This window comes from Notothenia rossii, assembly GCF_949606895.1.
Source record: "Notothenia rossii genome assembly, chromosome: 5".
In the NCBI taxonomy this organism is placed as follows: Eukaryota; Metazoa; Chordata; class Actinopteri; order Perciformes; family Nototheniidae; genus Notothenia; species Notothenia rossii.
The window spans coordinates 68,410,780-68,422,534 of NC_136903.1; positions in this window are offsets into that span (position 1 = coordinate 68,410,780).

Below are 11,755 nucleotides of genomic sequence, written 5' to 3' on the forward strand. Positions count from 1 at the left end.
TATAGGCCTACCTGTTTTTCATTTAGTCTCATTAATAACTATCAGGATCATATCAAGGTGTGCCTTAACCTCACTGAGCTGAGGTTATTTGAGCCTCTCAGGAGAGAGCTCTCTTCCACCTGGTTGTAGAAAAGCTCTTTAAATTCGTTAGCATAGCTAGCTAACCAGATGCTAATAACAACAGATCGCCACTGTGCTTGCAACTAAAGACACAGCCACGCAAACACTGCGGCATGTGTACGGCTCCTTATGGGTAGTTGGTTACTGCAATATTTGTAGAGCTGGAGCGGCATTCCGGTGCTCTCTGTCAGCACTCCTTTCAGACGAGATATATACCAAGTGAAGACACGTTACGCTCGTGTTGTGTTCAAGGAACCAGTCCTTGGCCAGAAAAACAGGTACTCGCTTGTTTAATTATTTTTGCAGTCTAGATTTGTTCTTCTTTTTTGAAATGAGAAGTTGTCCGTCAGTCGGACTGACGGACTCCCCACCCCCAAAACGAAAACTCTTCGGTTCTCCACGAATTACACAAGCCACCCAAATCAGCGTTAAAAAAGCGGGAGGTGCCGAAAAATACCCTATTAATGTATTGATTATACCTCCGGGTCCGTATAGGTTGGCGTCTGGGTCCGGATCCGGACCGCGGTCCGCCTGTTGCCGACCCCTGCTCTAGAGAGGTCCGGGGGTATGCCCCCCCGGGAAGATTTTTTTTAACATTTTAAAGTAAAATGCTTCAATCTGGTGCACTTTGAGCAGAATTACTAGAGACTAGATCTAGGGTGTACAACTCTAAAACACCCATAGGAAAAAGATCGGTTTACATTTTAATAATCAAATAAGTATGTGGAAATAACCAATAACCTACCATAGCCAATAACAAATAAATGTAACTTATTTTATTTTAGTTGTTCATTCATATCCAGTGGTGTAGTGGGGATTTTTTTACTGGGTGGAGGGGTGGTGGGTGGACGGGAGACACTATGGACGCGCTCGTGAACTGTCAACGGGGGGGGGGCTTGGGGGACCTCTGTGTCGCCTGTCAGCGCAACTTACATTATGCCGTTTAGACAATATAATAATAAAGGGCGGTGCCGGCTGTCAGCGAACCGCGGTTGTCAGCGAACCGATCCGGCCTTTCTGCGCTATCACTCAAATGCGGGACATAGTCTCAATGTGTGGGACGCGGGACAAATAATAAAAATGCTGTGTGTTCAGTCCCGCACAGTGCGGGACACCTGGTCACCCTACACACACGGTTCTGCCCCTCACACACACACGCTTCAAATCAAGTTGCATAAATGCTTGAGCTACGTTTTTATTATAATTACTGTGAAATCTGCCTATTATGTTTTCGTCATTATTACAACAAACACACACTTGCAACTGATAACACTGGCAATGACTTTAGATGTTAGACTATTAAAAAAATAAATCATGCTTCAAATAAGTGGGGGTACGGCGTACCCCCGCGTCCAACGCCCAATACACCACTGTTCAAATCTTATTGTCACGATTCTTGTGTTGTGTCACGTTTTTAGTTTTCTGTGTCTGGTAGTTGGTGTTTTGCTTTTCTCCTTGTCAGGTTTTCCTCCCTGTGTAATGTCTGGTCTTTTTTCCCTGTGTTTTCCTGTCTGTCGTTAGTTTCCCTGGTGTGTCTAATTTCATGATTGTTTTCACCAATCATAGATCTGTGTCTCCTGTGATAATCAGCGTCAGTCCAGCCCCTGATTATTCCCACCTGTGTCTTGTTACCCTGTGTTTTAAATTCCCCAGTCTCCCAGTGTTCAGTGTCAGTTCGTTTTTGTCTTTTGCCATGGAAGGGCTTGTCTCTTGCCACAGTCAGGTCTATGCTCTCTATGTGCTCTTGTAAAAGTGTTGATCCTCACTACGTGAGCGTTTTCATTTTGTTCTCCATTTTTGTCATCTCAGCTAGAGATTGATATAAACCATTTTTTGTTGTTCATTTTTGCTGTTTTCGTTAGAATAAAGTATCTTACAAATACTTTACCTCTGTTTCCCGGGTCGTACAATTGGGTCCTACCTCTGAAGTGCCTGAGGTGCCTGAGTCTTAACACTTATTTGACCTAGTTAAAATTTGTTTATTTATGCTTATTATATTATTTTATCTCCAGTTTTAAACGATATTTTTGGTTTACTGTCCTATAGTATACATTGAAATGATTGCAAACCTGTTCATCCTAATAATTATAAAGGTGTGCCTGTGCCGGCCCCACCTGTGTGCAGGTGTGTTACAGGTCTTACGGTGAGGTGGAGCTGAAGAGGCCAATCAGCGCGATCGAATTGAACAACCACAATAAATGTGCCATGGCTTTTGGAAACTCGTTTACGTCTTGTAATCTTTCCGTTGTGGCCTACGAGCCGGTCATAACAACGCCTTGGAAATATTTGTTTACATAAATTGTGACCAAACCGTTTGAGACCATGGGCGTCGCAGCCATTATATGAGGGTGGGACAAGTCCCCCCCAGTTTTTCAAATGATTAGTTTAGACCCCCCCACTTCTACCATGTGGAAAGTCCGTGAATCGTCTATCCACTCGCCGCACTTTGCGCTGTGTCAGTGCTTCATATCAAATCCATTCCACTTGCTTATTGAGAGAATGACCAAATCAATGAAACTCCGTACCATGTTTTCACTGGTACTTTGTACCAAGGTAGATTCTCCCATAGCGCGCGCATGTTCAAGGAGTGTTGTTATAGTTGGACAGCTCAGATCTGTTGTATGAAGCGATGCCGGTAGCAGAGGTAAGGCACACACACCAAGTGTTCAGGACATTGTTAATACAGCGAAAATCAAAGCTGACGATGTCTTGGTTTGATATGTTTTCTCCCCAGACAACATGGACATAAGAACATTTTTTTCAAAGAAGAGGAAAGTAAGTCATCAGCTGGTATCAGTTAACAGTAATGGCGGCGTCAAAAGCGTCTCACTTCTTGAGAGGAGTTTCGTCTTTATGTCATGATAGAGAGATACAAATACTGAACAGTTTAGATGAGAAAATGCATCGAAATGCCAGGTTACTAGTAGGCTATTTATCATGTAAACAGCAGTGCTTGAATATATACGTATATTTATAATATACGTATATATTGTAAACGCAACGCAGCGGAAATGTGGGTCTGACTCTGCCTCACAGAGGGTGACTGGCTGTCTACATGACGTGGCCTGCCGACATTGCCACTTTCATGCAGATCATACTAATGCCCTCGATTGGTCTCTGTGTGTCATTCAAGCTCGGGAGGGTGTCTGTTGGTGTATGTGTGGCGTGGCTCGAGCGAGCGAGAAAGCGCACGCACCGGTTACGTGTATTGTTGTTAGCATCTGGTGCTAGCTAGCTGCGCTAACGGATATAAGGAGCTTTTTCTACAACAAGGTGGAGGGAGAGTCCTTTGCTGTCAGACTGAGAGGCTGATAACTACAGCTCTGGTGAGGTAAAATACTCTCTGAGTCTTTAGATAGTTAACTTAGTTTAAGTTATCTCAGTGGGTCTCAAACGGTTCGGTCACCATTTATGTAAACACATATTTCCATTTGAGGGGGTAGTGATTGGTAAAATATGCATGAATAATACAAACAAAATGTTAACTAGGTGAAAAAAGGTAAGATAAACTTGTTGAGAGCTAAAACTAGTCTTTGCTGTTGCCTCAAAGAGGAGCAGGGGGGAGAGGAGGGAGACAGGAGAGGCCGATTCAGGAGCCCAGACACACTCACAACTATAAATGAATCAAAAACAAATAAATAAAGAAGTTTCAATGTTTTTTCATATTGGATATTGTATTTTATTGGTTATGGCCATGTACTTATGATTTTATGATTATTTAAATGTATAGATTTTTGTTTCATATGGGTGTAGTCTCTTTATTTCCCCCTCAAAATGCACCAGATTGATGCATTTAAGTCCAACATTTAAAAAAAAATCTTACCGGGGGAGCATGCCCCCGGACCCCCCTATAGGATTTGAGGCCCGGCCCCACTGTTCCCAAATAGATTTGCAATTTTTTTTAAATAGTAACCCATCTCCATATGTTTCTTTTTGGGTAGTAGATTTAAACTAGAGGGCTATCACTTTTTGCAGCAACGCTATTGACAAATAAATCCAGCAAAATGGCACAAAAAACTGGTAGTGGTCTCAGGGACGAGGAGTCATTTAACCAGCCAGTAGGAGTCAAGCTTTACTTTCTTTTATATCCATAAAGAAAAAGTAAATCTGTTTACAGTTGTTTCATTATGGATGTTGAGAGGTATCCATATATCTCTTCATTTTGCTCTCAAAGTGCACTAGATTGATGCATCTAACTTCAATATTTAAAAGAAAATGTTCCCGGGGGAGCATGCCCCCGGACCCCCTTAGACTAGAGGGTGTCAGGTCCATTCCCCACTTATACAAATTGCACTTTACCACTGCACCCCCTCTAATCTCAGATGCACCCTGAGTCATTTTGTTTAAGTACAGTGAGCCTTTCTAAAATATACAGTAAAGAGACAAACCCACCAGCATTATAGGATATACTATATGACTTTGTGCGAAATACTTGTTGCTGATTTAGAGTACTGGCACCTTTTTTATTCCAATTCAAGCACTGGTAAACAGGGAACATGAATAACCCGATCTCTATGTGCTCATGTAAACACCATATTCCCAATATGATCATAACCGGGATAATACTCATAAACGACTTACTGATGTCCATGTAGACGCAGTCAGTGTGTTTTACTGGAGCCTCAGTCCGATAAGAGATTATTTTCTGAGTTCTTTAAGGTACTCTCTCTCAAAATGGTAATGTGCCAGGGGTGTAACGGTACACGTACCCGTACCGAAATTATTCGGTATGGGCCCTCCCATTCGGTACGTGTGTACCAAAGTGTACCGAACGAATATAACGTTAAACGTAAACAATTGAGAACGTGAACAACTTTTTGGAAGTAATCTCAGGTGCTGCGTGTTGGAGATTTGGAGGATGTTGAAAACCAACCTCGTCTCCGCGTGTCGTTTGACAAGCTAGGTGAATTCGGGAAAAGGGAGGGATTAAGAAACACCAGAATACAAGTTAAACAATAATCCCGCTTTAATGATATACAGTAACGATACAAAATACAAATACAAAGAAATCACGAAGCACTCTGCAGAGTACTCCGGGCTCAGATTCTACCACGTGTGAGACAGGTCTCAGGAACGGCCGGTGAAAAACAAGAGCGCGAACCAAAGGAAAACACAGTCTTTCATACTAAAACACAGGAGGAGGAGGTGTACGTGCTTTCCCCCAGAGGTCATCTTATTGGCAGAGACCAACACATGGCCTGTCGCACCCAATCAGTGCGACACAGCAGCTTGTAGCCAGCACACACACATCTCCTTTATGGCCCTTTGTCCCTGAGTCCATCTTCCCGCCTCCTGACTGCCACACACAAGTTAAAAGTATGTTTTAAGATATAGTTGTTATAGTTGGCTAAATATACGTAATACATGTTAATTACTTTCATACCAATAACAACGAGGAACACATTACCTATGCTCTTAAGCAGTATTAGAGATGCTTTTCAAATAGTCAAACTTCTCACAGGCTTACCTATAGCCCCTCCATTTGTTTGAGCTATTGTTCACATCTTTACTTCAAATAAAAGGTTTCACATTGTATATTTCCAGCTTCCTTTACACATACTGTTATTATTAATACAAAATAACCAACCACACACCTCTATTGAAAACAAGTCGATTCCCCTGACAATTGACCTGCTGAAACTCCTCGGAATGCGGCTTCCTCCCCCACCTCTCTCGTCCCTGTCATAAAAACTTCTTCCATTTCATATAGAGTAATAAAAGATGTTTAAGCTAATTTCTCCACAATGTTTGTAGCCATTTAGTACCCACACATGAAAGAATAAGAACAGAGGTATAGTTGACCAGTAATCATGTAGCATTTATATTTACTTCAATGAAAACACATACACATCTGCTACAAGATTGTGTCACGCACACCCTTTTTTTACGAGGGAAACATTCCAGAGCCTCGGCACTATCTCCAAATAAGGGTGTCCCATGCTCCCATCTCTTCTCTAAGCACACAGAATTCACCTCAATATATTGGGGGAGGAAAGGATACTTTGTCCCTTCAAATTTAACACACATGAACATATATAAGGTGACACCAAAATGAATATACCAGATTTTACTTTCCTGTCATACCCCGTTACTTTAATACTTCAAATAATTCAAATAATCCTTCATGCGTCGCAGCATTCAGAGTTTTGCTCACATTGGGTACAACCAAGCCGCAAACTCTGGGGAAGAGCCGGGACGCCAATGCGGAAGTTCCTCAAACTGCAGTTTATCTAGTGGCCAGTAGGAGCAGTCTTCAGAAGGGAGCAATTTCCATAGACCCCAATGTTAAAATGCCCAACTTTAGAGCAGAATTAAACATGTTTACATCATGGTTCAAAAAAGCATATTCTCTGTATAGTTAGATCCCCCCCTTCATAAATATGGATTGGGGGGTTGAATGTTTTCTCAACTCATCTGTTTAATTAATATTAAGCCTTAAAGCTTTTGCATAAATTAGGGCGTGGTCACTTTGATGGACATACATGCCTCACTGTCAGCTAACAGCAACTTGTCTACTCTGCTAGGCTACAACCATAGAGGCTACAACGTTAGTTAGTTGTAGTTACTGTACTTGACCCTTTAGCTTTAGCCGTGTTCGTGGTGATTGTGCCTTTTAGGGAATATTGTTACAAATACCAGACAATTAAAATGTGGTGCTGTGCGCTTGAATGTACTAACAGAACTTCCAAGAAGTCTAAAATTATAATATTATACATGTCCCATTCACAGGTGTTTGTGTGCTTGGTAGCTTAGCTTGTTACTTATTAGCCAGCTCAGGACGTAACCCTTTATACATAAATATACATTTTAGTTTATGATTCAGCCTTGGGTAAGACTTTTATAGTCTATGGCTATGACGCCCATAATGCTAAACGGGAGCAAATGTTAATAGGGGACCCAATTATCCCAGTGGTGGCCGCCGGAGCTAACGGAGCCGCAGGGGGCTAGCTCCAGCCGGCGTCCCGGAGCTAGCCCACTGCGGCTCCGTTAGGTCCGGGCGGTGGAGTCCGTCTTTTCTTAACGTGTGAATGACAAGCATTAAGAATAACAAAATATAGCTAATTCTCTTGCAGATTGTCTCATTTGATTATGAATGTAACGTTTATATAGGGGAACTACACTGTTAGCAGTAACTTGGTATGCATGTATTTCATGTTAGCTTAGCTTCTTAGCTTGAGCTAGCTCTGTTTACTTCCAGTTCGGAGACAGCAGGTCCCGCCTCGGCTCCGCCTCTTTGCCCTTATTTGGAGCAGGCCGGATTAGACTCTGATGTCGCTGTCAAGCCGTTAGTGGCCGACTCCGCCTACTAAGGGCTTCTCTGCAACTCTGCAGAATCCTATGGGTGACGTCACGGACACTACGTCCATTAATATATACAGTCTATGGGTTCAACGCATCATAGAGCGAGCAAGTCATTTCATTGGACGAGAGGCATACTATGAGAGCTGGTCAGAGGGATGTGTTCAAATGTAGTCAGTAATTTGAGGAACTGGTGAAATGGCGAACGCAGATAAAGTTGAGCTCAAAAATCCTCCAGCATCATTGAAGTCTCCGGTTTGGGAACATTTTGGTTTCGCAGTTACGTACAAGGATGACGGACAAAGACAGGTGGACCGAACCAAAGCTGTTTGTCGGCATTGTTCAACTAAAATTGGTTACGCGGCTGGTAATACATCAAACTTTCACACTCATTTGAAAAGGCATCACCCGAACGTGAATATCACCGGTACCAAAAGAAACTAGAGAATGCAATTCCTGAAGAAATTGCTAGTGGGAATACTTTATGCTGAAAATCTGACGAAATGTAATGTGTAAGAAAAAAAGTGAATAATTTAGATTGAAATTATACATGAACACTGGGGGCTTGAATGTGTGAAGAGAGAAGAAAAGAAAGTGAAAAGGCTTGGAATAGCAGCAGAATATTTGAACCGCAAACTTCTGAACTAACTTGATGGCGAATGATCTGTCGCCATGGCAACGGCATTTGATGACACCTCATAATACGCTTAGATGCGTTGATGGCTGCATTGTTACCAAACCTGTGAAGTTTTGGGCTTTTTGGAGTATTTTCACTGAAGTTATGAGAAAACCGTGTTTCAAGGCGAGCATTGTGTTGCCTTGGCAACGGCATTTGAAGAAATCTCAAAACTTTCCGGTAGATGTCTTCACGGCTGGACTGTTAGCACACTTGTGAAGTTTGAGCACTTTTTGAACATTTGCATAGGAGTTATAGCTACATCATTTTTTATGGCGAGGGATTAGTTTCCATGGAAACGGCATATGGTGAGATCTCAAATTTGGCGTAGAGCTGTTGAGGCATGGACCGGTGATATACAAGTGAAGATTGGGGGACGATTGGACCGTGTCCATTGGACTTATAGCGACATCATGTTTTGTGGCGAGGGATGCGTTTCCATGGAAACGGCATATGGTGAGATCTCAGATTTGGCGCAGAGCTGTTGAGGCATGGACCGGTGATATACAAGTGAAGATTGGGGGACGATTGGACCGTGTCGATGGGACTTACAGCCACATCGTCTTTCATGGCGAGTGGTCCGTCGCCATGGCAACGGCGTTTGATGAAACCCCGTACTACGCTTAGATGCGTTGATGGCTGCATCGTTACCAAACCTGTGAAGTTCTGGGCTGTTTGGAGTATTTTCACTGAAGTTATGAGAAAACCGTGTTTCAAGGCGAGCATTGTGTTGCCATGGCAACGGCATTTGAAGAAATCTCAAAACTGTCCTGTAGATCAGCGGTTTTCAAAGTGTGAGGCGCGCCTCCCCTGGGGGGCGCCAGAGAGCTTCAGGGGAGGCGCAGCGTGAGACACAAAAGAACGAGAAAAAGACGAGTAAAGTGACACTTGCCCACTTGTGGCTGTCTGTGGAGACCGAGTTCCCCCACGTCGCCAAAAAGGCTGTAAAAGTGCTCATTCCCTTCACCTACCTGTGTGAGTGCAGGTTTTCCGCATTGACTTTGATCAAAAGCAAGTACCGGTCAAGGCTGCAGCCAGAGGACGCAGAGACGCAGACTCATTGCTCCCACTAAAGTAGGGGTGAGTGTAATAAGGAGGCAAAGTTGACGTTCAGTGTGTTACCGGGAGCATATAAGGATTTATCCACCATGTTGAAAATGTTAAAAAAAATATGTCTTATATGGGTCGTGCTGCAGCTAGATGTGCCTGTCCTCTGTAAGAAGGTGTCGGCGACTGACATGCAAGGAAGAACGGCTGTCCACAGGCTGTTCCAACTTTAACAACTGTATTAACTTCCATGGGAGTGAATTGAACATGCAATTGTAATTGGGTGTGTGGTATATTTTCATGCACGGACACGCATGTTCCACAACACACAAACTGAACAAAACTAAATTTTCCGATCGCTACCAGCGTCCTTGCAATCTTGTTATAATAACAAGTGCACGTTACTGATGCAATATGGTTGAGACCATTCGGGCTTATTCTAGAGGGGTGCAAGGAATAGTCCAAGTAGTAGGGGAGTTTTATACAATATGTTTAAAACATAAAAATAAAAAGGTTTAAAAAAGTTATTGTTTAATGTTTTAAGGAGGTGACGCTACTCAGCCAATCAAATCGGTGCAGTCAGCACGATAGATTCAAACACACACACAGAGACGAGACAAGAGGAGAGAAACAGTCGGAGTAATTTCAAATGGCGGAAGGTAGAGAGCGAAAACAGAGCATTTAATTACATTTTCTCTTACTGGACCTCTTTGACATGCAATTGAATACGGCCTGCATTATAGCAACAACAACAATAATAATAATAATAATAATAATAATAATAACAGCAATAATAATTGGGAGGGGGGGCGCGGCTGTTCTTATGTTATCTGAGGGGAGGCTCACCTACCCACACTTTGAAAACCCCTGCTGTAGATGTCTTCACGGCTGGACTGTTTGCACACTGCTATCTGAAGTCTGCTGCTCTGAGCATGTCAGTTGGAGTGATGACATCATCGTGTTCCATTGCAAAGGTGTTTATAGTTGAGCTAACAAGGTGCCTAGACTTCAAAGGCTTCATTGTTCTGAATGAGAGATGAACCTCTTACATGTGAGCGTTTTGTGGAAGAACCATAACAGATATGTGTGAAATATGAAAACGTGAAGCATGTCAAGGAAGTTGAGTATCTGAAGTGTAATTTTTGTGTAGTTTTTCGGGTTAATAATGTGGCCTTTTTGGCAGTTTAACTAAAGGTGTGCGGCTGCTGCCGTGAGGAAATATCTGCCTGAAATTACAATGGGGTTTAATGGAGGAATGTTGAACGTTTTTGTCACTTCATGCCCTCAAAAAGCCTTTTGTTTAATTATTTTGCTTAATTATTTGTCATTTTTCAAGCTATGAGATGTTTTCCTACGTTTGTCATGATAAATTATGTCTCGGGAATGTAGGGTTTGGGAATTATGGCAGTTTAAAAAATATATATGAATGCGAATTTCAAGCTGTCCTCCACTCTAGCTGTGACATCACACACTCTAGTTAATGTTAAAATGTGAAAAAAAACCTCTAAAACAAGGTCTGAACAATGTTTAATATCTCTAAAAAAGACTGAAGTGCAAAACCAACTCCCACTAGCATTTAAGCCTCCACCACTCGCAAACAGTTCAGACCGAGCCAAAGCTATTACAAACGCCATATATCCTTATGTTGCCATGTTAGCAAAGCGCTACCTGGCTGTATCTGCTACCTCTGTCCCTAGCAAGAGGGTGTTCTCCACAGCAGGAGACATTGTTAGTGCCAGCAGATCTGCCCTTTCGGCAAGCAATGTGGACAAGTACATTTTTCTTTAAAAAAACATGAAAATACAATGACAAGCAAGTCATAATGTCAAACTGGCTGCTTAGGTACTAGTACAGTACAGTTCAAAATACAGATTATTTCAGTTAATCGAAATGCTGCACCTTAATGTCTATTTTATTATATTTTGAATTTAATTGAGTGACCACTATTGCGGTAAGCATGTTGTAACTTCCGGTTGTTGTTGTTGTTGTTGTCATCTCCGGGTGTCCCGTGTGCCTGTTCTGTTGCTGATAGCTTATTATCTTAACTTAATCGATCGTTTTAAAACTCTTGATCACGTCAACTGCCTGACGTTGTAATCACACGTTACTACAGCTTAAGCACTCACAAACTCTCCTTCTCTTAGTGACTGTAACTCCACAGTTGCCTACACTCTTTTCGGGTTTGCTAACGGTAGCTACTTTAGCTTGATAGCTAGCCATGGCTCTTTCCCCACCCTCGGGTGCTATTTCCTGCTCTAACTGTCTCATGTTTGGTTACTTCCCTACCTCCTTTACTGGTACCGATACATGTGTTAAATGTAGTATAGTTGTTAGGTTGGAGGCGGGAATCATAGCTATAGAAGCCCGGCTCCGCATCTTAGAAAATAACTCAGCTACAGTAAAGCCCATGTTAGCCGGTGCGGACCGGCAAAAGGTAGCTCCTCTTAGCCGTCCCCCGGCAACTCCCGAGCAGCAGGGAGAATGGGTGACTGTTCAGAAGGGGCATAACGCGAAACCCGCAGGTCCCCACCAACCCGTTCACGTATCTAACAGATATTCCCCACTCAGCGAGACACCCGCTGAGAAGCCAACTCTGGTTATTGGTAGCTCTAT